Below are 26,860 nucleotides of genomic sequence, written 5' to 3'. Positions count from 1 at the left end.
AAGGAACATGATGTTGGACACCCTGAGACATTTAGCCACGCAGTGCTGTCTTCTGTGATTTCACCTGCTCCTTCCCTGCCCTTATCTCCCTTCTCCTTTCCTTCACCTCATTTGCACTTTGCTTACACTCTGTTTCTTGTTCTGCCTGAGCATCACACTCATCATGACAGATCCCAGCCATGTCCTCCAGGCACTTCCGTGATAACACTAAATAACACTTCTAATAATATTGAGATCATCCAAAGAGCTGTCCCAGGAAGTTTTAGCACTCCATCTCCTCAGCAGTTTTCCCCTCCAGTATCTAACTTGTACAGTGCTGAAGTTCCCTGAAACTGTCTTACCAAAATTCAGAGTTAAAGACAAAAAACACTTTTCTTCTTAAAGCTTCTAATGTTCACATGGAAAGCCCCTTTTTGGCTAAAAACCTTTCAGCTTATTCTTAGCTCGAAAAGGATTTGGATTTGTGGAAAGTCTGGAGAAAGCTGGACAAGCTTGCACTAGGAGCAGATCAAAACCAGAACAACTCCCCCAGAGACCCTGGGCACACTGCTGTGTGTCACCCTCGCATGCAGGACAGCAGGGCTGTCCAACTGGATGCAGGCACAGACACAACCCTGGTGCTTGTTCAATAAGCACATGGGCTTCACGGTCAAAAATTAACCTCAAAAAGTCCTCACTGAGAAACTCAGGTGGACACTGAGACCTTTCTCTGGCACAAAATACTCTGCAAGCCCAACACTTGGCACTCCTGCGGATGAGGTGCAGTGAGTACCTTTTCCCTCTCTCCTGAGGATCTGGCTGTCTGTTCTGGCTTTCATTGCAACACCTTTATTGTCCCAATATCCTTTCCCAGACAGCAGCGCTTCCACATGTCGCAGCTCAGACCGCAGGACATTAACATGATGGAACAGTTTGCAAAGGTCAACACGATTATTTGAAGCTCTCAGAATGTCTGGATTCCTTCAGGATTTCCCTGGACTTTCTCTCTTAATAAAAAAAAAAAAGCATAGAATGAAGAAAGGGGGGCAGGCAGCCCTAGCTCCAGGTGCAGCCCACCCTAAGCCCTTCCCAGCCAGCTGAGCTCCCCTATGGGCATCTGCTCAAACCCCTAATATAAGCAGGAGTGATCAGGTGGCCATGAGACATCCAACTGCTGTCAGGAAATTTCTCCACCGTGGTTTGAGGTTATGTCTTTCAATATTATTTGCCTCAATCTCCCTTTTCTTCTGTTGAAAATAATCAGTTTGCTCAGATTCTTGTGGTGAAAAGCTTCCAGTAAGTTCCAGTTTGGAATCTAGGCAGAAGGACAGATTATCTGCTTGCAGTAGGACACCTCACTTAGAGCAGGCCTAATAACATAAAAATGATAGATTTTAAGTCTTGCTCCCTCAATAATACCTTTTAATGTACTCAACTTATTTTAACATTATAAATAAAAGTGCTGGCACAGGCAGAGATTGCTTTTGGAAGGGGGGAGCAGTGTGCTCTCCAGCTCCTTAGCCTCTCTGAGGTTTGGTTGCCAACCTCAGAGCTGGAACTTCAAGTTACTTTAATAAGCAAAATATTCCATTTTCCATGTATTGTTGCACTTCAGAATGGATCCAGTTCTTGGGAGCGATGATGAAAAGCTGCAGATTTCTTCAGAGCAAAAGGCAAACCTCATCAAAATGACATTACAGATCATCATGATGGGGCTCCAGCTGTCACCTGGACACTTGGCTTCATTCTCCTCCAGAAGAGGACCAGCTGCCACTTGCCATGCTGGTGTCTCATCTCCACCAGCTCTCAGGTCCCCCTCATTGCTGACGGTTTGGTTGCTCTTACCATGCTAGTCTCTGTTCAACAGAAGCCAAAAGATCAAGCCCACATCCCTCTGTATCTCCAAAAAATACGGAAAACTGCAAACCCAGACTTAAAACTTAGTGCTTTTAAGAGCATCTTGTAGGAGATTTGCAATAGCCCTGAAAAGATCTTATCAGTGGTGTTTTCCATAGCTGCATAAACAAAAACTTTCTCTCCTTTTTGTTTTCAATAATTCCAGTGTAAATTGGAAGCACCAGGGGATTTTTCCACATGTGCTAACACATTGCCTACATCCCCTTGGACGCGGGTCTGTTCCTGTAGGGATGGTTCATGTGCTGCTGACAGCACTAAGCACCTCATTCTCCAAGAAAGAAGAGCTGAAAGCTTTTAGCTAGGAAAAAAAAAAGAAAAGAAACTTGGCAACAAGGCAGTATCACCAGCACCCGTCTTCACAGATGGCCAAGATACAAATACCTACTTATATCATGGTCCCAGAGGTACCAGAAACTCAGTGTTGCCTTCGGAGCTTCTGGAGACAGGTTGCCTTGCTGGATAAAAGCTGTTGTTGCTTCCAATGACTTCATCACGAAGAAGGGCAGCCATTGAGCTTGTGGGGGATTGCTGGCAGCCGCGCAGAGCCGCTCTCCAATATTCCCTGGCTCTATCACCTCCCCAGCACCATTATCTCCGGTTGTGCACGGAGCTCATCCCGCGGCTCGGCGGAGATTCCCCAGGCACCGGCTTCCATACGATAGGTTTTTCTTTTGCCAAGAAAGACTGCACAGCTTTGACCTCCACGTTCTGGCACTGGCGCCTCTCATGGAACACGCATCTGCTTTCACATCCAACTAGGATAACCGAGGTTGTTTTCCTTGTAATTCTGATACAGCTGCATGACTGAAGAGTTATAGATGGAGCTGTTGTGGAGTAATTGACCTGGTCTGCTGCGCCCCAGAACAATGATCGCAAGCAGACCAGCTGAAGAGTGGGTGTGGAACTGGCGCAGCTAAACCAAGGGGTCCCCACCCCATCAACTTCTCCTTTCCCCAAAGGTCTCATTATTAATAAAAGAGGGTGTGTCGACATCACGCCAAGACACCAGAGAGGGATTTCAGTTGCATAAAGTGGGCAAGCTGTTCTCAGCCTTGGGGTCTGATCCCAGTGAGAACAATGGAAACACGTCCAAGGATGAGTTCTTCCAATATCTGTCCAGCAACGTCATTTTAAACAAGCCTGTTCAGGTATGCCCACTCACACTACACATTGTCAAATTCATATCCTTGCTTTCTCCTCATAGCTTGTGCCCTTGCTGTCTCCAACTAGGATATGCATCCAGATGCATCCTACAGTGCTCAGACTCAGGCCCAAAGATCACAGAATGGTTGAGACTGAAGGGACTTTAAAGATCAGCCAGTTCCCATCTCCCTACTATGCACAGAGACACCTCCCACTGGATCAGGTTAAAGGCCTATCTCCAACCTGGCTTTGAATACTTTCAGGCTTTGAACTTCCACCACTTCTCCAAGCAATCTGTTTCAGTGCATTATCATCCTCACGTGGAAGAATTTCTTCCTGGTATCTAATCAATCCAGCTTCTTCCAGTTTGAAGTCATCATCTCTCATCCTGTCACTCCATACCTTTGTAACAAGTCCCTTTCCAGCTCTCCTGTAGTCCCCTTGAAACACTGGAAGGCTGCAATAACATCTCCCAAAATTCTTCTCTTTTTCCAGGCTGAACAACCCTAACTCTCTCAGCCTGTCTTCACAGAGAGGTGCTCCAGCCCTCTCATCATCTTCATGGCCTCCTCTGGTCCTGCTCTAACAGTTCCATGTCTTTCCTGCGTTGGGAGCTCCAGAGTTGAAGCCCTCAGATGCTGAGAGACATACACAAACCCTACCTCAGAAGGAGCTGAGCTCATGATCAACATCCCTTGGTGTAATCATAATACAAAGCTACTCATCATGTAGTGTCCACCCCCAACAATAAAACCAAAGACTTTTGGAACAGACTCAGTGCAGCCATCTGCAAAGGTGCAGCTGCAAGCTTTCCTCAGCTTCCCCTCGGCACCAGTGACAGCCAGCTGTAGGCTGCTCTGCTGGAGAAGATCAGCACTACAGAGAAGATAAGGCCTGTCTCAGAATACACTGAGATTTTGAACTCTGTGTTTTCCTGGTCTGGAATAACAGTCATCAACCCACCAAACAAAACCCAACAAAACAGAAGTAAAAAACCAAAACTGAAAACTGAGCTTTCTGTTAAAAGGAGCAAAGTCCAGGGAGTAGGAAATAAATAGATCCACCATCTAGCCCTACCTTCCTGCCCTACATCCTTTAGTTATTGCTGAGCATTGGAAGATCTCCTCTCAGACTACTCTTCTTCAAGCTGAACAGCCCTAGATCTCTCAACTTCCTCTCATAAGGTAGATTAGAGCACCCCAAAACTGACACAAAGCATTTCACTCTGAAAATACATATCAAATCAAAAAGGCTCTCCTTATTGTTGAGTCTTTCTTCCCACACAGAAAATATCAGATTCAATTTCCCACTCTGCATGGAGGGTGAGTTACAACAGCTCAATCTCAGCCAGCCCTCCCTGCTAACAAATACATCCTGAGCCTATCAATCCTCCCAAAACTTCTGGAATGGCTTTTATTTATAGAGGCAAGACCTACAGCAGGACACTCAAAATATTTCATATTGTGCTATGCTACAGTGCCTTCTTGACTGGCATGTCCAAAAAACACTTGGAATAGATAAAATTGGGATCAGAGCTTGCAAGCCTTTTTCCGTTAGCTGGGAACTCATATCCAGAGCCAGTAGTGCTTTTGAAGGAAAAGGGAGGCAGGATGCTGAAAAGAAGATATTGTCATGAAAGGCACTGGAAGTGTCCAGAAACATGAAAATCTCACTGTAGGAGCCATATCCTATTTCATACACACATCTGAAGTCAACGCTTCACTGAAATCTCTTTGCAGAAGCTCTGTGGTAGAATAGCCATCAGCACCAACAGCCAACCCCAAGTGTGCTGGGAAAAGCAACATCACCAGGCTTTCTCCCAGGTTCTGCTCTTCATTCATCCTCACAGGAAAAAACAAATACCCCAAATATTTAACAAATACATGGAATAATCTTCCATATAGAAGCATTTTTATTTGCTGTGAATCTTAGGTCCTGAGAAGCTCCAAGTCCCAGGTGAACTGAAAAGAGCAATGCAGAGCTTCCTCATTTAGCACATCTTAGAGAACCACAGCATGGTTTGGGTTGGAAGGGACCTTTCAAGGTCATCTAGTCCAACCCCACTGCAGTCAGAAGAGACATCTGCAACTAGAACAGGTTGCTCAGATCTCCAGACAATCTGACTTAAAATTGTTCCAGGGATGAGGGTATCTTCCACCTCTCTGGTTAACCAGCCATAGTGATGTATAAGTGACCTACACATCCTCCCTTCTTTAGGGTAGCAAAGCGCCCAGTTTCAGGGCTGGATGATGTGGTCCTGGCCCCAGTTTCAATCCAACAAGTTTCCAGGCTGGCAGAAAGAATGGCATAAATGAACTAGACAAAACTCAGTTAATGGAAAAAGCATATAAAGTAAAACTCAAGGACCATAATTCAGCAGCCTGTGTTACAAGGGAGCCATAAAAAAAAAAAGTCATATTAGTGGTCTCTGAGCCCAAAACCTGATGAATTTATGAACCATCAACAGCGCAGCAGGTTGGAAGCCCTGACTTCACAAGTGATCAGCACCAGACTTTTAGGGGAAATTAAACCCTCCCCAGAATGTGCCCCGGCTTGGAGATCAGCACCACCAGGGACTTCTCCCTTGGCTGTGCAGAGGAGTACGATAAGAGAAGATTTGCTCACGTGCATGTTTTTGGGAGATCTCAGCGTGTTCATACTTGGCTACCCTTCGGCACTTAAATACACTCCAGACCTGGATGGCTCCAAGGGACAGCCTTGTCTGCAATCTCCAGACCTCCAGGAAATCAATGGAAAACTTTTGTAGTACGCATGGAACAGGGGTCAAGGGCAGAGCATGTGCACAGCGTGTCGAGATGTACGCTAAGGAAAACAGATTTGTGTGTTGGAAGGGTCGTGGACCATCTAATCACTGGGGGATCATCTCCTCCACCTCCATCACATCACAGGGAGGGAAATGGAGGGGCTGTTATCTTCCATGTGTGGGCCAGGAAAACCAAAGTCATACATTCACTCTTTCCAATGCAAGATGATACATGTGAAGCAATGCCTAAAGCCAGCACAGGAGACATCACTCCTCACAAGGATGGAGAAAGGGGGAAGCTGAGTGACTCACTATGTGCAGCCTGCTCTGCCATCTGCTCCTGGAACTGCCAGCTTCTACACCGGCCATTCCACAAGGCTTGTGGAAAAGTAACAATCCTGTGCCAATCCTCACTGGTTGGAGTTTCTCAGGACTATATTTAGTCCTTTTGGGGGAAGAAAAGGGTGTTATTGGTTGTTACTAGCACAAAAACACATGATTAATCAGCAACAGCATTTGATTCCACTGGACCACAGTATCATGTGAGTCCTTCTGACAGCCACAATTCCCTGTTCCCCACTTCCCAAGCATTTTGGAGCATGATTTTCCTCATTCACTACATGCTACACCACACGTTGAGCAAAAAGAGAGACTTGCTGCATGCTGAATTGTAGACCCACCATGTCCCATCCAGATCACAGCAACACAGCTTAGGACTGGGAAACAACCTGCTGCACAACATGATTTAACTCATAAATCTGTGATTTAACCCATAAATCTCTGTGGTTTCACTGGCACAGCTGTTCTTCTGTAACATCAGACCAGACATCAATAAAGAGTTTGCTGGCATGGTGAATGCCTATCACATGGCTTACCTAATTAAAAACTGCCCCAGTTCACAATCAGTAAATGTTGCGATCACAAGCCTGCAAGTGATTAGGTGAAGAAACTGACACTTCTCTCCTCATTCCCATGGATCAGCAGTAGAATGAAAGTCTAACTCAAGAGCCTTGGTGCTCAATCTTTTTTACAGACACCAGGGCTTAGCTTTTGTCAGAGATCCTAGAATCATAGAGAATTGCTTTGGTTGGAGACCTTTAAGTCCATTCAGTCCAACCATCAAGCCAACATCACCATGGCCATGAAACTATGCACCAAAGTGCTGTGCCTAAATATTTTCTGAACACCTCCAGGGACCTTCATCTACCTCCATCACCTCCCTGGGCAGCCTGTTCCAATGCCTGACTTCTCTTATAGATAGGGACTCCACAGTTCGGACTATTCATTGGTGCTTCCACAACCATCTTGTAATAGTTGGGTATTGCTAACAATTTCCTCCCCAAAAGGGTTATCAAGCCCTGGAACAGGTTGTCCAAGGAAGCGCTTGAGCCACCACCACTGGAAGGATTTCAAAGCCATGGAGACACGGTGCTGAGGGACATGGTTTAGTGCTGACCTGACAGTGCTGGGTTAACAGTTGGACTGGATGATCACAAAGGTCCTTTCCAACCTTAACCATGGAGGAGAGAACATTGACTTTAGCCCCTCTGCTGTCCTAGACAGACACCATTTCTCTCTTCCACCCAATATTTTGTACTTGAACTGCATTGTAGCCAGGGTGCTAAGGCTAATACATCTTAAGCAATGCTGGGAAGGTGATTTAGGTGGAGGTGATACCATCAGCTATGGGAGGACAAATTCCAGCCTGGGCACTCAATCCTTGACAGGTGCATGAAGACAGAGAAATTGATTTTCAATTCTCTTGAAACACTGCACTCCCCCCATGTTAATCTCAGGAGTATGTACAGTCAGCAGAATAGGAAAAGTTAATTAAGGGAAGATGAAAGATGATGGAAGAAGAATGGATAAGGTGAGACAGATAAGAGGCAGCATGTTCCTCAGAGGATGGAGAGGACATTGCATCAAGAGTGCACTGCTTATGGGATTCCTCACCCCAAAAGCCCTAAGTCTGTCCTGTACTCAAAACTGATTCACTGACAAGATTGGAAAGGTAAAAATATATTTACCTGAAAAAATGAGAATCATAGGCTGGTTTGAAAAGAACAAATCTAGTCCAAACTTCCTGCAACAGGCAGGAACACCTTCAGCTAGATGAGGCTGCTTAGAGACCCAAACAACCTGAGCTGCAGTCGTTCCAGGGATGGGACAAATTGGGCCAGTATGTCACCATCCTGTGTCAAAAGTGTCTTCTAGTCTAGATCTCCCATCTAAGCTACTATAACATGTCAGAGTTGCCACCAGCCCTCTTGTATTGGTTTCATCTAAACACGAGAAGCATCTCAACCTCCGTTACACCACACAAAGAGGAAGAAACTCCTCCAGATGGCGACAGCAAACAAATCCAAGCCACACATGCTAGTTTATAACCCTCCCCCCCATCATCTTGACTCTCTAGAATCCAATCACCTTGGTATTTTGACTCCTGAATGTGGCTACGTGTTTAGTTGTGGAGGTTTGGTTTTGTTTGGGTTTTGGAGGTTTAACTCCTTGCCTCAGTGGCAACCTGTGGTTGTGGTGACAATGTGATTCTGGGAGGTACACAACATCTAAGAATCCACTTTGCTGATTTTTCTCTTTGAGCGTCTCTTTTGTCACACATTCTTAGAAAGAAGGTTTTAATCAATTTATCTCCTTGCTTTACACTCCTTTCAATGACTTTAAATCCACTATGGGAAGCCAAATCTTCAAAAGTCAATCCTTTTCATTTCTCCTGCTTCCAAATTCCTTCTTATTTTGCTACCTCCTTCATGAGATTAATTGACTAGAATGGAAGACAACACTTGAGGCACAGGCATTCAGCCCATTTATACAATGGCAAGATATTTTCCATGTGTTTTCTATGCCTCTTAACACTTCTGTTTGCTTTTTTTGACCACTGTTGTGTACTGTGCCAAGGGCTACATTCAGCAACCACAAAGAAGTTTAAGTACTTCTTCCTGATTAATATAATAAACTTAGAACTGAAAAAAACCTCCAGAAGCTGCTGCAATTATTTCTTCTACTGCACCTCACTTGGTGTTTGTCAGTAAAGAATTAACCTCCAATTAGCTTTGTTCAGCTTTCTCCTAGCACCCAAGCAGTGATTACTTCCACTGCCACAGCTAAGATGATAATAAGCCAACACTGAAACCAGTTGGCCAAAAGGCGACTGCATTTTCCAGGACCAAAAGGAAATCAACAGTCCAATCAGAAGCATCATAAAATAGTATCTAGTGCACTTCCTGGGGATTTGCTGGGTGTGAAAGAGAGAGGGAATAAACATGACAGGAAGGAGACTCTGGGCACTCAGTACTTATGCACTGGTATTCTACAAGTGGGGCCCTGGACTACACATCAGCACATTCACCAGCAAGATGCTGTGAATGGAGATATATCATTTGAAATTGTCCCTTCCTCATAAGGAGGAACTCAAGATCTTTCAAGTATTCAATGAAATCAAAGATCTGAACTCTCTGGAGCAGCTCATAAGGAGGTCATTTAATCAGCTAACAGAAATCTCAGAACAGTGAGGGTTGGAAGGCACCTCTACAGATCATCTACTTGAGTCCACCTGCTAAAACCAGGTCAGCAACAGCAGGTTCACCCAGGATGACAATGTCTACGTGCATTTGGAATCTCTCCAGAGCAGGAGACTCCACAACCTCTCTGGGCAGCCTGCTCCAGGGCTCCAGCACCCTCACAGCAAAGATTCTCCAGGTTCAGATCACATACAAGGCGGCCAATCTCTACAAAGTTATAGCACACCAGGAGAACATGCACAAAGAGGAGCACTGAGAAAGGCAGAAGCTGGCTGTTTGCATGTGTGCGTGAGGTTTCCCTTAACAAAGCCTTATCTTCCATTCCATGAGCTGTGTTACTCAGACATTTCCCACTGAAGTTGTGCCAGGGGAGGTTTAGGTTGGACATGAGGAACAATTTCATCCCCAAAAGAGCTGTCAAACCCTGGAATAGGCTGACTAGGGCAGTGGTGGAGTTCCCATTCTGGAGGGGTTTCAAAGCTGTGGAGAGGGGGTGCTGAGGGACATGGCTTAATGGTGGCCTGGCAATGCAGTGTTAATGGTTGGACTTGGTGATCTGAAAGGTCTCTTCCAACCCAAACAATTCCACAATTCTATGATTCTTAGATATACAATTTAATATCACATTTGTGTTTTTCTCTGGAGGGCCTGTTAAAGGCTGCAGCTCTCAGTGCCAACACAAGTGACTGTTTCTTGGAAGGCCTCACACACATGCTGCCATGAAGTCAATCATTAGCCTAGATCACAGGCACTCTGTGTGTCAAGTTTTCAACGTGTCACTCACCAGCAGTGCACAGAACTCCCAAAACTTCCATTGAAAGAGCTGTCACCATCATGCCAAGATGCTGCCTACTGCCCTACTGCGTGCCAATCACAAGTGGAAATACTGCATCTTGCATCTGAGAAACATCAGCTGGAGGGTCATGTTTCCTACCTAACTTTCAGATTACTTCAAGTATCTCTGGATACATTCCATCATTACAGTCTTGGCCATTCTCCTGCCTTTTTGCCCTTTATCCAGCTGACAGTTCTTCCCTTTTTTCCCCCTTTTTCAACCCCTTCCAATTCTCTCTCCCAGAAAGGGCTTCCACCCCTACACCTCTTCCAAACCAAAAAGATTTTTAGGTTCCTTCACCTGACTGGTTAATCATAAGTCTTCAAAGCCTGTTAGAATGGCTCTCAAACCTTACCCAAACAAAGCCCTTTTAATTGCTCTTTTGTGACATTTCAGCTGTAAGAAACACACATATATAGAATCAACCAGGTTGGAAGAGACCTCCAAGATCATCCAGTCCAAACTATCACCGAGTCCTATCCAGTCATCCAGACCATAGCACTAAGTGCCTCATCCAGTCTTTTCTTGAACACCTCCAGGGTGTGACTCCACCACCTCCCTGGGCAGCCCATTCCAATGGGAAATCACTCTCTCTGTGAAGAGCTTCCTCCTAATATCCAGCCTATAATTCCCTCGGCACAACTTGAGACTGTGTCCCCTTGTTCTATTGCTGGCTGCCTGGCAGAAGAGACCAACCCCACCTGGCTACAACCTCCCTTCAGGCAGCTGTAGACAGCAATCAGGTCACCCCTGAGCCTCCTCTTCTCCAGGCTAAACAACCCCAGCTTCCTCACACTGGAACTTGGAATCATTCAGGCTGCAACAGACTTTCAAGACCTTTTAGTCCAACTATTAACTAAACACTACCAGCCCCAATGCTACAGCACACCATGTCCCTCAGCACCACACAAAATGTAAGTAGACACCTTATTGCTCCTGTACACTTCTTTTTGCTCTGAACTGCAGATCTTCCACCATTCATAAAGCAGTAAAGCAAACTCTCAAGAGGCTGTCGGATTTACTGAGCACTGACAGGGCCTCTGGTGCTCTGCTAACGCAGAAAAGGATGAAGAGCCTCCTCTCTAAAATTATCACGATCTAAAGAAGAGGTGACAGGATTATGGCTGTGTTAAGCAGTGATCTAGCTCTGCACAACCTCCAGAAGATGCTCCAAACCCTTATGACACTTAGAGGCCAAAGAGATGTATAGTATCAAACAAGCTCTGGAGGTATGGGTTCTTGAAGTATATTTTTCCTTCGGTATTTAGGCTGCAGCTCAGCATGAGACTAATTTCACTGGACACAGCAAAGTGCCTTAACCAAGGAATGTGCTTAGCTATACTGCTAAACTGTGACCTCTTGGATTGACACCAAGGACAAAAACCATAGCTCAAAATCAGTGAACACAGGATGAACCAATATCAAATATCCTAGGTGTGCTGGGAAGCTATCATCATTTTACAACCTAGCATCTCATCACTGTGTGATGTGATACAAAAGCTCTGTGTGTACATTAAACAGGCTCACTTGAAGGAGACCCAAATGTGGAAAATAAGCAGGTTTAAAAGAGTGGGAGGTTTGTTTTTAACCTGTTTTGGTGTAAATCAGAAGCAGACAGCTAGAGAAGCTTTATTCAATCCAACTTGGAGGCATTAAAGAGGTTAGAGGTTGATACTTTTTGTCTGTGCAGAGATCCTCCTGTGTGCAGTCCCACCTCATTGCAGTGGTCAGTGCTCCATAGACTGAGTATTAAATACTGACCCCACTGCTGTTATATGGAACACTGAAGGTTGCATTAAATGAGATTCACCCCATCAAAATCTAGACAGAGTCAAGAAGAGATTTTTATGCAGCCTTCTCATACTCACTTAGCCTCTAATACCAGCAGCTATACACCAGTCCAGTGACACTTAATAAAGCTTTGAACTCCAGATCCAGAACTATGACATAACCCAGGTGCTCCCCAGTGCAATAATCTAGACCATGCCCTCTATGCTCCAAAGGCAGACATTGCAATATATCATAGAAGAGTTTTGGCTGGAAAAGACCTTTAGGATCATCAAGTCCAAATGTTAACCCAGCACTGCCAGATCACCACTAAACCATGTCCCTCAACACCATGTCTTTGCAATCCCTCCAGGGATGGGGACTCCATAACTGCCTCTGGCAGCCTGGGCCAGGTCTTGACAAACCTTCAAGGGGAAGAAATCATTATTCATGTCCAACCTAAACATCTCTTGATGCAACTTGAGGCTGTTCTTTTCTCATCCTGTCACTTGATCTTTGGGAGAAGAGACCAACCTCCACTTGGCTCCAATCTCCTTTCAGAGAGTTGTAGAACACCAGAAAGTCTGCCCTCAGCCTCCTTTTCTCCAGGCTGAACAACCCCAGTTCCCTCAGCTGCTCCTCACAAGACCTTTTGCCAGCTCTGCTGCCCTTCTCTGGATGTATTACAGGTCTGGCAATGGGTCCAGCCCTTCAGCACCCTTGGTACCCAGGCTGTGAATGGGGTTTTCCAAGTTTAATACAGCCTCTGCACTAAGATTTGCAATAGTTCGGTCCCTGGGGACTGTAGCTAAACTGTACTAAAACTTTTCCTATTGAAGGAGCAGAATCCTCCATTCCAGTCCACTTCCATTAGTTCCTGGCACAAGTTAGAGTTTCTGATTTAAGAACCCAACCCTTGTTTGTGGTATTTATCTCAATCAATTACATCTCCACACAAGGCTAATGGAAACACATGCATAATCCATACTGCTTCTGGGATCAAAAGGCTAGGAAGAGGCATCCAGCAACCCTTGAGGAGGCACTTTACCCAGCTAAGTTCTTGTCATGTTCTTCTAGCTCAGCAAACAGCAATGCTGCTGCACAACACACAAAATAAAGTGTGCTCAGAGACTTTAATCTTCAAAAAGAATAAATGCTTCACCTCCTGATAACATCAGAAATCTACAGAATGGGAAAACTTGAGGAAAAGAAAACCACACAAAACTAAATACTAGAAAATCTTGGAAAATAATTAATAGCTTTTTTCTGTGCTTTCATAATAGCATTCACTGGGTAACCATAAAAACTGATTATTATGGTAATAAAAAAGGATGAATAATTTATTATAAATCACAGACAAACTGTTCCCTTCCAGAATTCTAAGATGACTGCATGCACAAGAGAATAATCTCAGACCTGTATCCTTGATGTAGCCACTGGGGCAGAAAAGAATCTGCCATTTGTAACTCTAATGGCTTACTTTTCCAATGCCTTCCCAGGGAACTGAAGTGAAATGGAAGTATAAACCTGATCACACTGGCACCTCACTCTATCTGTTGGTTTCTTTAACCTCTGTCCTCCCACTGCCAGGTCACCACTAAGCCATGTACTTCAGCACTACATTTCCATGGCTTTGAAACCCTTCCAAAGATGGGGACTCCACCACTCCCCTGGGCAGCCTGGGCCAAGCCTTAACAACCTTTTGTAGGGGAAGAAATTGTTCCTCACATCTATCCTGGAGCAACTTGAGGCCATTTCTTCTTCTCCTATCTCTTGTTAGTGAAGAGAACTCAGGCACTTAGGGAACTCTGCATATTTATGTATGTGTGTGTATGGCCCCTAAGTCTGCTCAAACACTTGCAGTGCATTTGTTTATACAAACATAACCTCTGAGCATCTCCTTTAACCAGTGTCCCAAACTTTTACTTGGTTCTGCCCTCTCTTTAAGAGGTGGTCTTTTAAGAGACAGTCTTTTCTTTTAGGCCATAGCAAGGTCCCAGGACATGTTTGCATACAAAATTGTCACCTGTTGAACATTGAGTACTCTCCCCTGCTTTCACCAGAGGAGATCACTCCTCTCTAACTTCTCTGCTAAGTAATGCTGCCACATCTCAGCCCAAGCACACCAGCAAAAGGCAACTTTCACACTGAGAAAGAGAGACCTTGGAAGTTCTTCAGCAACTTCCAATACAAAAACAAATGCTACAAAGTAGGGAAAAAATGATGGAACTCAAAACTGGCTTTTTGTGGGTTGCTCAATGGACTTCTGATAACATAACAAGGCATAAGAGATAAGGGGCGAGAGAATAGTTTCTGCTCATCAAGAGACCAGGACACAGACCATCAATAAGCTAAGCCCTGAATGGAAGGTGCAATTACCCAGTGGTTCCTAGTTTAGGGCAGATGCTTTTTGTGACCAAATTCTTGCCACATCTACCTGTAGCAGTACACTCCACAGAAGCCCCCAGTGATCATAACACCAAGACTACCCATGAGTACACTCCACAGAAGCCCTGAGTGGTCATAACACCAAGACTACCCATGAGTACACCCCACAGAAGCCCTGAGTGGTCATAACACCAAGATTACCCATGAGTCCAAACAAGAAAAGTAAGTGAAGCTTCTTCCAAATCCTAACCATGGCTATCTGAGACTTCATAAATTACCTACTGAAAACAGGAGAAGCAAGATCTTAATAAAGCATAACTGCTTGGTTTAGATTTCACAGATGTTAAAATAGTGGTCACAATCTGGAATTAAACTATTCCAATCTAAACCCCATAAATATGAACCATCATTTGGACTTTATCTGTAGCCCTCTGCTTCAATTCACAGCTCGCTCTTCTAGAGTTCAACAGGGAGCAAGTAAACTTTAGAGAAGGAAAAAAGAATTTTGTTACTGTCTTGTGTAATTTACTATTAAATAAGTCCTCACACAAACCATAATAAAATTCAATTTATTGTAGTTTGTAAAATGTGGTTCCCCATCTTGATAATTAAAAAGATATTGTAATAAAAGCCTTCAGTCCTCCTGTGCTCACATTTGTTAGCATCTGATTCTGATCTGAGCAGAATGATTATAGGAACATGGAATTGCTGTTGCAGCCTCTGCATGCAAACACAGCATCAGAGGAGACAATTCTGGCATTACATTCATAACAGGCAAGATATTTAGAGCTATGAACCCTCAGCAGTCACCTGTATGTTGCTAGACCAACCCAGACCACCAATCCTGCTCTCAGTGGCACAAGCATGGTGTCTCAACAAGGACACTTGGACACCTCTCAACTGCATGGCTGCTGGCTGAAAAAAAATCTATGATCACAGATTTCTATGAACCTTTGAATCTCTGCACTGCTTTCAACATACACAGACTCTTGGCCTGAAGAGTGGTTTTCTGCTCTTCTGCTTCGGATTTAATGGCAAGCTCAGAGCAAAAGCCCTGGTAGTCAAGGAAAGGGCAGAAGACTCAGAGGTGCAATATTGGTCCTTTCAGGCTGAAAAGATAGCTAATACCCAGGGTCTTCCTGTCCAGTTCCAAGAAGAGTCAAGTAGCCTCCTGGTTAACTCAGCAGTGCACACACAAAGTAGTATTTCCCAGACTGAATAGAAACAGAGGGATAATTCCTTTGCAGATATTCCCAAGCCTACCTTCATAGCCAACATCACCAGAGCAATCTCTTGTTCTCTTGACATCTTCTTGGCCACAGCACCAGCACTTCCATTTATTTTTCCTGATCCATTTGCCACGTCTGACACATACAGACTCACACACCCGCAAGCCAGTCAGGGTTCCAGCTCTGTTCCAGACACACTCTGGGAAAACCCTTCAAATTACCCCATCTCAGTTTGGATTCAGGCTTTCTACTTTTTGTTGTTCCAACTTTCTTGTCCAAAAAGAATAAAATCATAGAATTGCCTCAACTAGAAAAGGCCTTTAAGATCATAGAGTACAACAGCATCATGGCCACTAAACCACATCCCAGGGTACCATGTCCATATGTTTTTTGAACTCCTCCAGGGGTGGTGATTGCACCACCTCCCTGGGCAGCCTGTTTCAATGCCTGACCACTCTTGCAGTAAAGAAACTGTTCTTAATATCCAGCCTAAACCTCCCCTGGCACAACTTCAATTTGGAGTGCTTCTCACACTGAACTAATGGTGGCAAGTATTACTCTCTCTCTGAGTGGAGGAGATACCAGCCACTGATTCATACATCCATGTTCTGAAAGCTGCACCTCATGTGCAGTGCCTGATGCAAGAAGTCTGCTGGAAGCAAACATGGGACCAAGCATGGAGAAATGCCATCAACTACAACTCAGCAATGAGATTCTAAAGGGCAGATGCTGCTCTTCACACCCAGCCCTGCTCAACAGGACCTTGCACTCCAGAAGCTCACCCATGTGGACAATATCTCTGGCTTATGCAATTCCACTCCTCTGATGACTTCCCTTGGCTGAATGCAGCATCCTGGATCTGCACAGGTAGCTAAGGGTATAACACAACAATAGATGGAGACAGAAGAAGCCAAGGACCATTGCCATCATATGGGGACCAGAGTTTATTATACAGAGCCCAGCAAAAAAAAAATTACTGGGGGTTTTGCATAGCAGCAGGTCAGAACAGGAAAGAAGATCATCATAGAAGAGCAGCATGGGGGAGGGCACAGAGTTTTCTCTCATTCCTAGAGTCTGTGTCAAATAAGAACTCCAACCTCAACGTGCATTTTAAACAGTAACACTACAGTGAGAACTGATGATGATGGAAAAGCACCCAGCAAGTAATGCAGGTAATCGATGCTCAATCTTTTATTTTAGGACTATTTACATTTGCATTCTGCACCTTAATCTCCAGTGTCTGGCAGGTGAGTCCAGTTGTGACCATGTGCATGCAAGTCATTAGAACCTATGGTAGTTAGAGCATGAGGGTCAGAAAGACAGACAAAATCTAGGAGGATTAAAAAATGCCAAAAGAATAATGAAAACAGCTCAGTGCAGTGAGGCATGGAGTATACAACTCCCCACAAGTTACACGTTGTAATATACCTGTGCCCAAGCTTCTGCAGCCATCATGTCACACAGAACACGGTAAGGAAGAGCACAGCAACATGTGGCGACAGACCAGTACTAATTTCTCACTGACACTCCCGAATCTGTGTCCTGTTTGGGAACGAATTGATGCTGCCCAGCTCATCTCAGGGCTGCACACGAGAGGGCAGTGTTCTGTAGGCTCCGGGGATAGCGCAGCACAAATCCATCACGAGCTGCAGATGAACACTGTTGTACTAGAGCCAAGCAATTAGACCTTCTCTGGAGAATTAACTGTGTAGCTAGAGGCAAACCTGCCAATTAAATCAGCATCTTCAAACACCTTCGGTGATTCTCTGCTTCAGTGACCATTTCTTTGCAGAAAACATAGGAAATCAACTCATTTATCTTACTACAATTATCTGTACTAGCATTTTTCAGGCATTATGAGATCAGAGCTGACTCCACACAGCACAACAGCTTTTTTGCTGTGGGCATCTCCACTGTGGAAACCAGGAGTGACAGAGACTATACATGGCATGGAGACCTTGAAAAGACTCACAGGTCTAAACCAGCCTGGAAAAGCAATCCAAACTGAGCTGAGTATTTCAGGATTAAACAAATAGATCAGAAAACTCTGATTAAATCTGATGGTGAAGTACCTGGTTAGGAATTGAAGTGACACTGTAGTGCTTCCAACTTGCACATCAGGCAGAAAAGCAGCACCAGATATCTAGGAATTGTATTAACTGGATGCAGAAGAAGCAGAAGCAGGGTTCTAGCCAAAGAAATAAACCAGCAGGCAGGTATAACGAAGGTCAAAATGCACCCAGAACTGTGCTTGCTGCATATTAAACGCTCCTGAAGCTTAACCGATTTAGTAAAATCACTTCAGATTTACTTTGATGTGGACATTTTGCACTTGTCCCTGGACTAACACCCTTTCATTCCCTGCTGTGTTTCAGATGCGTTCTCTGCCCTCCCAAGCAGAAGAGCAGGGCATTCAACCCAGCCTTCTTCCCTCCTCCTGTAACCCACCCAAAAAGAATTATCAGGAAAGGGTATTTCAGTCCACCAGCCACCTCCTGTCAAGTCCTGGTTTTCAGCTTCTGTATTTCTCGCTCAGAATGTGTTGACAGATGCTGCATTCCTCAAGCTACCATGAATTTCTCAAGAGGAGAAGACAGAGGAAGACAGACTATGGCCTTGAAACATAAGTGAGGCAGGAAATTGCTATCTGTTTGTTTGATATAAAAGGAAACGTATGCATGACTCCTCTGAAGACAATAATGTTCCTACTAAGGAACTGGAACCAGTGCCTCCATATCAGATTACCTGCACCCCAGAGTATTTTATTCCCTTCCCTTTCACACTGCAGTTTTCAAAATCTCATAGGTAAGTGGCCAAAAAACATAAGTCTAGTCATCCTGTCTGGTTCTTGCATGCTTTTCCTCTCTTCCTGTGCTGAAGGCTCAAGCAAGTACCATGTCATGCGAACAGTCACTTGGAACTAAGTATTCCCAACGGTATGTAGCCTGGCACTGCCAGCTCTCTGATGGCCACTCAGAGATCACCACTGCTCTGCCAGCCTGGTAGCCACTGATCTTTGCTATCCCAATGGCTCCAGCGAGCTCAGCACATCTTTCCAACAAACTTATCACCTAAGGGACTTCCCAGCAGAATGAGTGTTGTGTAAAGCCTTTGGCTTAGAGGCACCCCACAAGTGCCAAGTTGATTGTCCAGTGGAGGCTTCTCTTGAAATTAAATAACCTGAACATGTCCTTGGTCCAGCAGTGCTGTGTGTTACCAAGGACAGAGTGCACGCCTGGAACAAAAATCCTTTGTCCTTAGGTAGCCTGTGAACTTCCTAAACTCATCCAAGGCTATGAACGAGGAGCTCATCTCTACATGCCACACTGAGGGATATTCATATCTCCCTTGCCAATGCTTGCTCTTACTATGGAGTCATTATATCATCTGTACTTCAGAAAGATGTTTCAAACATCTGGTTAGCTTTAAAAATGCACAAAACCACATGCCTGCACCAGTACTGTTCACGTTAATCTGCTTCTCCCATGGTTACGAGCGAATGCGAGAGGAGATGAACCTCAATGACTTCTGATTGATGATGGACATTCTGTTTACATTTCAGCTGACAACACCAAGGTATTTCCTCTCCAGCTGCAGCCACACAACAGGAAAAAAAAAAAAAAAGAACACTCCCAAAATGCCTAATCATGAGCCAAGGACCCTGAGTCTGCTGTCTCCAGGCCCACATAAGCTACAGAGGTAACAACATCACAGCAACACGCACAGCACCCTTCATCTCTATCCCAAAGAGATGCAGATGGATAACATTTTACCTATTGCTTAGAGACACCTCCAATCTGGAAATCATTTAACACAATAGAGATAATTGAGCTTGCTCAATTCTAGGATAATATAAGCAAAAAGGACGTTGGCTGAAAGGTAGGATGGGCACAGCGCAGCCTGCAAGAGAGGATGCACTACTCTTTCCAAGGACTCCAAAGAGCATCATTGGAATCAATCCTCAACTTAATCGCAACACAGCGTAGCAGTGGATTAATAAGAAATCATCACATGTCATGTATCTGACCTGAAATATTTTTCCCCTTGTTTTGCCAGAAAAAGCCCCTAAATACTCGTTTCCCCCAAAATAAAAGTGAATAAATGGGTTGGCGGCAGATTTGTTATCGCTCTCCGCTTCATCAGAACCTTCTCTTCTGATGAAACACTGGAAAGTGGCAAATAGTTCTGAAAAGCATGGAAACATGGTACTGCAGAGATGCCTTGAGAATCAGACAGATATGAAAGGAAGGAAGAATGTGCCCTGAGTTACCCCTGCCTTGACAAAGCCAGTTTGCCTGCTCAGAACTCCTGGAACAAGGCATGAAACTGTCCTCAATTCCCAACACTCATTTTGTCAAGACACCTAATAACTAACTGTTTTACTTGGCCAGGCTTTCATCTAAATATTATTTTCTGTGACCTCCAATGAGAGAAAACCCCAACACTACAGAGCTGGTAATCAGCATAAGCCCCAAGTGCTTCAGCTCTTTTGATGAGCTTACTGGAAGAAGGAGACAAGGTAGGCTGAGCCACCACTGCCAGCTGCACCGAGCCAGCTGACAAGGACATTATGGTGCTTGCAAGTCTCAATCTCTCCTTTCAAGGAATGCCAGTCCCTTTCCACTGGAATATCACAGGACTTTCAAATGCATTTATTTCTGAAGCTACGAGTCCTGAAGGGACCATGATATCATCTGTGCTGACCTCCTGCATCACCCCAGCCATTACATTTCACCCACTCACGTGCCTGTGTAGAGCCCAACAGCTAAAGCCTCACAATTAAAGCTTCATTTGGGTCCTGGCAGAAGCATCCCTCCCGTGCAGGCAGCCTTGCTTTGACAAGCACCAAGAGACAGTAAATCCTCTGTGGCACTCCTCCTCAGAAACACATGCTTTGGATCTACAGCTGAATGTGTTGAGGTTTAGCTTCCAGCTAGGATTCTCACCATATCTTTTCCTTTTGCTTCCAAACTTTTCTCTCTTAAAATGATCCCAGTGCATAAATACCAACTCACTTCATTTTTATTTCTTTTTTAAGATCTTGCTTTCCCCAGCTCTCAAATCATTTTTTTAGCCCTCTTCCACATAGATTTCTATTTGCTGATATCCTTTAGAAAACAAAGGCCAAAGTCACACGATTTGGCAGGGGAACACAAGGTTCTCCTACACACGTCCCAGCATCACACTGTTTTTTTGGTGTTTGGTTCTTTTTCACCAGTTTGGTGGACTGGGCTTCACGGAGGCATTTATTTCTGTGGCAGTGCCATCAGTACTGCTCATCTGCCTTGATCCCAGATGCTGAATCATAAAAATTGCAGTATTGCTTTGGCTAAAAAAAGACCTTTAAGATCATCAATCCCAACCATCAACCCAGCACTGCAAAGCCATGTCCCTCGGCACCACACAGCCATGACTTTGACCCTTCCCAGGAATGGGGACTTCACCACTGCCCTCAGCAGCCTTGACAACCCTTTTAATGAAGGAATTGTTCCTCATGTCCAATTTAAACCTCCCCTGGGGTAACTTGAGGCCTTTTTCTCTCATCCTATCACTTGCTCCTTGGGAGAAGAGACCAGCCCTCACCTGGCTCCAGCCTCCTTTCAGGGAGTTGTACAAAGCCAAAAGGTCTCCCCTCAGCATTCTTTTCTCCATGCCAAATGACCCCAGTTCCCTCAGCTGTTCTTTACAAAACCTGTTCTGGAAACCCTTTACCAGCTTTGCTGCCCTTCTCTGGACTCCCTTGAGCACCTCAGTGTCCTTGAAGCAATGGGACCAAAAGGAAACCCAGTACTTGAGTTGTGGCCTCAGCAGCAGCAGGTACAGGACCACAATTACTTTCTACTACTGTTGGCCATGCTCTTGTTGATCCAAGGCAGAATGGTGTTGTCCTTGGCCACCTGAGCATAAACTGGCTCACATTTGGTTGCCTGCTTATCAAAACCCAATGTCCTTTTCAACCAGGTAGTTCCCAGCCACTTTTCCTGCAGCCTGAAGCAATCACGGGGTTGTTCTGACCCAAGTGCAAGAATTAGTATTTGGCTTTGTTGAAATTCATCCCACTGGCCCTTGTCTGTTGATCCAGCCTATGCAAATCCCTCTGTAGAGCCTTATCTTCAAATACATCACTGACACCTAACTTTGTATTCTCTGCAAACTTTGTAAGGGAGCCCTCAGTCACCCCACCCAGATCACAACATATAAAAAGAGAACAGGATCCAATACAGAGCCCTGAGAAACACCACTTGTGACCAGCCACCAACTGGATTTCACGCCATCCACCACACTCTTTGAACCCAAAATCCAGATGTAGAACTACATCTGCACCAAAGCATGTTTTATTTTCACAGGCTGAGCTTACCAAGCCTTCCAGGCTACAGAGTATCACTTCTTCAGTCACCACTATCTGCTTCCCAGCCAAAGGGTGAGCTGTACGAAAGCTTCATCGGCAGGAATTTTATCATGACTTTAGGTGGCTGATGAGATGATGGAATAACAGAGTGCCAAGCTCCACAGAACCCAACAAGCAACCTCTCTTATTTCAGGAGGGCTTCCCAGTGATGACTACTCTTTCTGATGTAGCAGCCAACTCTTAATCCACTCAGTGGATGTGCTTTGTGCTACAAAATGCTAATTGCTTTCTTCAGACACACATCCAGCACTTCAGAAGAACGTCCAACTTTATTTCAGCTACCTTGGTCATCCTTAAAGAATGAGGCAACTTTTGTTTGACGGTTGACCTCCATTTAAAATGTGTCCATCAAAACCCACATCTGTCTACAGAACCACAACTGGAATGGTTTATTAATGACTTCTCTGCTACAGGGAAACAGAGTGAGCAATCAGGCAGGGATGTTTACTTAAATTGGGCTTCACAAATGGAGTATCAAAGGCAACAAACAGCTGCTTTCCCCAGCAATTTGCAAAGGGAGAAGCAAAAAACCTGTATCCAGCAGTGCAGGGCACTCAGAGCAGAGAATGTGGGACTCCCACGAGATCATCATCATTCAGCAACAGATCACCAGAAGCATAGGCATTAGCTGTAATTGCTTCAAGAACGCTCAAAACTGAGAGGCAAATAGAGTCTTCCCATTTCCCTAATGCTGATCAAATAATGCTCTGCTCATTTATCCAGTAAAGCTAGCTCTTAGTTTAAGTCATAACAATCCATAAACAGACCGTGACTCTTCCACGGATTTCTCCAGCCTTTAGCTCTGATGAACAGCCTGAGCAGATACACTGGAGTTACTACAGACAGAAACCAGTCGCTCTGAGTCTGGGCTACCAGTGCCACTCAATTAGTCAACCCAAGCCAGATGCTTTCATTTCTATCTCAGACTTGGCTACCAAAAGGCTTAGACAAACCACAAACCATCCCCACCTTGTTTGCCCACCAAACAGCTATAAACATTCTACAAGCCTCTTTGGTGAGTAATGGGAAGGGAACTCGCAAGCGGCCGCACGAGTGCTCTCGACGTGGATTCTCTTGTGAATATTTACTCGCACAAGTATGCAACGTGATGTTGCTTTCCCACAAATGTTCCTGCCAGCGCAATTTTTGCTCATCCAAAGTGGTTGGGGAATAAACAAAGAAGTGTGGTAAAAAAAAAAAAAAACACACAACACACCAAAAACCAGCAAAGCAGATCAGTAAATTCTAGATGGAAAAAATATTCACGGAGGATGATCCCAATCGCGTGACAAGGAATGGCTCCGTGCCTGTGCACTACATCATCTTCCCTGTGTAGCGAAAGAGGGCAAGTTGGACTCGCTTTCTGCTCCCCTCTCTTACTTTTGCAGCCACATGCTCATTTTTAAGTGGAAATAGAGGTAATGTAGTAAACACCAACAAGGAAACATATGAAAACTATCACGGCTATGGGCGAAGTGCTTCGCGCAGTTTAACGCTATAGCCAGGACCGAGCCTTGCCTCGGGCTCTGTAGTCAGAGCATGCCATAACTTCAATGCGGTGAAAAGACAATGGGGATCAGTTTGACAACGAGTATTAAAGTATTTCAGACACTTCAGAAATGCAGGATGTCTCAGGTCACACATGGGGCTCTTCTTCCTGACAGGCTCCATCTGTGATAAGAAACAGCTGGGAAGGCGATTGCTTTTCACTGGCACAGGACTGATGGTTGTGAGTGCAACCAAAAATCAGCAGGGACACCGAGGTCCTTCATCCAGCCCTAACCACATGCTCCTTGAGTAACTAGAGAGTCTGGTTTTTCAAGGCCTCCACATACCTTCCATTCACTCCAAACAACAAGATCCGGTCTCCATTTCCAAGGGTCTCGTCAATTCCCAGCTTCCATGAGCAGAAGCATCTTCTTGCAATTAGGAAAATACTTGGAATGCCAGCAGGAGGCAGGCAAAATACGGAGGCAAGCCTCTTAAAAGCAAGATTGAACTCCAAACTCAATATTGTCTAGAGCATAAAGTTCTCTCTGAAGCAGGATTAAAGGGAAAGACAGCACAGACAAGACAAGCATGCCATGAAAGAAAGTACCTGGTATGGATGTTCAGGAGATGACTTCACATGGGACAGGATCGGTGTGTTGAATCAATAACCCTGCCTGCAAGGAGAGGGGAAAAAAATAATTAATACTTTTGCAGAATTTAAGTATTTTCCATAGCTGAACAAGATAATGATCCTCTAACTCATTAAAACTTTCCAGACTTACTAAGAAGTAGACACCTCAGGTTGTGTTTTCTTCACATCATGAACTTTTCCCCATTCTATAAAGGAATGGTTCTTGTGGGCTTAAATAATAATATTAAGCCTTCTTTTCCTCCCAAAAAAATCTTTTGTTCTAATAAGTAAAATGTTTGGAAGAAAACCAAGTAATAGGCTTTATAAAGTCCTATAGTGCTAAAGTTTCCTGGATAGGTTTTCTCAGCAGTTTCTTCCTGTCAGACTCAGTCAGTCCTTGGTAGCACAAACATTATCAATAGCAATGACCACACAGCCCATTCTCTCCTCAGAACTTTGCAAAAAGCTCCATGAAAGATCACTGTTACTATGTTTTAATAATATCAGCATTTAAGAGCAAACAAATCAAGCCAAAATTAAAAAAAAAAAAATTCCCCTTCCACCAAAAAAAAAAAAAACAAACCACCAAACCAAATCCACATAACCAACAGCAAACATTTAAGCCATTTAAACATCTACAACTTCAAGTAGTTGAGATTGCCATTAATGGTGTCCTTCATAAATATTTAAGTGGGTTAAAAACTCCTAAAGCACCAAGAATAAGGTTCAAACACCCAAATTTCACTTAAAAAAAAAAATTAAGGTCCTTATCCATTTGAGACAAGATTGCCTTTTGTTGCCTCTGAAGTGAGCACACACAAGACAGTCTCCAGTTGCTGGGCATTCCAGCATGATAGTGGTTGGAAGGGACCCCTGGAGATCATCCAGTCCAGCCTCCCTGCTAAAGCAGGGTCACCCACAGCAGGTTGCCCAGGAAGGTTTGAAATCTCTGCAGAGAAGGAAACCCCACAACTTCTCTGGGCAGCCTGCTCAGGACTCCAGCACCCTCACAGCAAAGTGTTCAGATGTAACCTCCCAATTCCAGTTTGTACCTGTTGCCCCTTGTCCTGTCATTGGGCACCACCAAAGAGAGCTTTATCCAGAAACATCTTTGAAACGTCTCAACACCTAGAGTCTGCTGTGTCAGGGAATACTCCCACTCTGCCCTCAGAATAAAACCTGACCCACTGCAGAGAAATCCAGCGTCAACTTCACCCAGGACCAGAGCCACCAGCAAGCAAACTAAGATATCCTTCCATTTATTTATTTTCTAGAGACCTCATGAGTTTCAGCAACAGACTGATGATTTCTAAGCATGCAGGGCTGGCAAAGCTGCAACTCCTCTTTACTCACAGCACTGGAGGGGGAATCCCCAACTGGGCTCCACTCCCCATCCACTTGGGGAGTGCTGATGCAAAGGCAGCTTTTACCAGGTTCACAAACAGATGGAGAAGGGAACGTGCTGCCCCATTCATTAAGGCCAACAGAGATTTCTTTGTCAGTGTATCTATGGCAAAGCCGACGGACAATAAACAAGATGAAGCATCCCATTAGAACATGGCCAGTGTTTTGAAATCATACAAAGAATGCTGAAAAGATAAATATTTATGAGGGTTGATGAACTACAGCACTGAGCTAATGAAATCAAGACCTCAGCAATGTGCTCAGACTGTCCTTTGCCCAAAACGAGTAAGACTTCATTATGTGTATGGTGACTCAGAGAAGCAAATTTCTGCCATCTCAGAGAGACTGCCCATTGCAGACCAGAAGTGGACAGTGGCATCTATTAACTGAGCTGCAGTGAGAAACACTAAATCAACCATGGCAACCATCTCCTCCTCCTAAGCATCACCTGACCAGCAGCAACAGAGCATGTCGGTATCATCAGCACAGATCAATACTTGAACTGTGGCTAATCCCAATGAGCAAAGTCTTAATTCCAACTCCATTTCCCCTAGTCTGGATGCTGACCAAGATGAAGATGTAGAAGAGGATCCTTTTGAGAAGGTGTGATGATAGTCATGGAGATTACATGAACTAACCTCAAGAAATCATCTTTCATTCAGCAACCAGGGATCACAGAATTTTAGGGGTTGGAAGTGGCCTACAGAGATCACCTAGTCCAGCCAAGATCTGCGAGGGCAGGCCACACAGGAACGCAGCCAGGAGGGTTTTGAAAAGTTTCCAGAGAAGGAGACTCTACCCCTGTTCAAAACCACAGGATCATAGTAACTTCCATGCCTGACTTTTAATCTCAGTTTAAGGATAGAGAGGCCAAGACCTTTAGGGAGCTAGTCCCTCTAATGCTCTGACACCACTTGGAGAAGACAAGGGGTGAGGATTTTAAACTGGAAAAGGGTAAATGTAGATGTTATGAACAAATTTTTTCACTATGAGGGCGTTAAGACACTGGAACAAGTTGCTCAGTGAAGTTGCAGATGTGCCATTCCTGGAAACATTCCAGGTCAAGTTGTTTGGGGTCTGAGCAACCTGATCTAGCTGAAGATGTTCCTGCTGACTGCAGGAGGGGTTGGACTAGATGACCTCGAATGGTCCCTTCCAACCCAAACCAGCCTGTGATTCTGCAGCACAAGAGTCACAGCTGTGAGCAGCACCAAGTCACAGCTCCTTCCCAGCGAGCCCTCTCTGCAAGTTCACAGGCTGGACTCCTCTGCAGACATCCTGTTTTTCCCACCCTGTAAAATGCTATTCCAGAAATTCCATAGAAACGCCTTTCACATTACATTACACTCCCCCAGCAAAGAAGA

The 26,860-nt window shown here is 44.6% G+C and overlaps 1 protein-coding gene across 22 annotated transcripts in view; it reads right to left on the bottom strand.

Annotated features, from left to right (window-relative positions):
- ZNF469 (zinc finger protein 469) overlaps positions 1-26,860 on the bottom strand; it is a 243,180-nt gene that overhangs the window by 206,250 nt on the left and 10,070 nt on the right. For 13 of the 22 annotated variants that reach the window (XR_010306008.1, XR_010306010.1, XR_010306013.1 and 10 more), the window contains exon 2: positions 24,069-24,135. The gene's annotated coding sequence lies outside the window, so the exon portion shown is untranslated. The other 9 variants (XR_010306009.1, XR_010306021.1, XR_010306022.1 and 6 more) reach the window with 9 other exon arrangements.

This window comes from Pogoniulus pusillus, chromosome 20, assembly GCF_015220805.1.
Source record: "Pogoniulus pusillus isolate bPogPus1 chromosome 20, bPogPus1.pri, whole genome shotgun sequence".
NCBI lineage: Eukaryota > Metazoa > Chordata > Aves > Piciformes > Lybiidae > Pogoniulus > Pogoniulus pusillus.
Note: the sequence above shows the minus strand (reverse complement) of the source record. Positions and strands in the feature narration are given on the sequence as shown.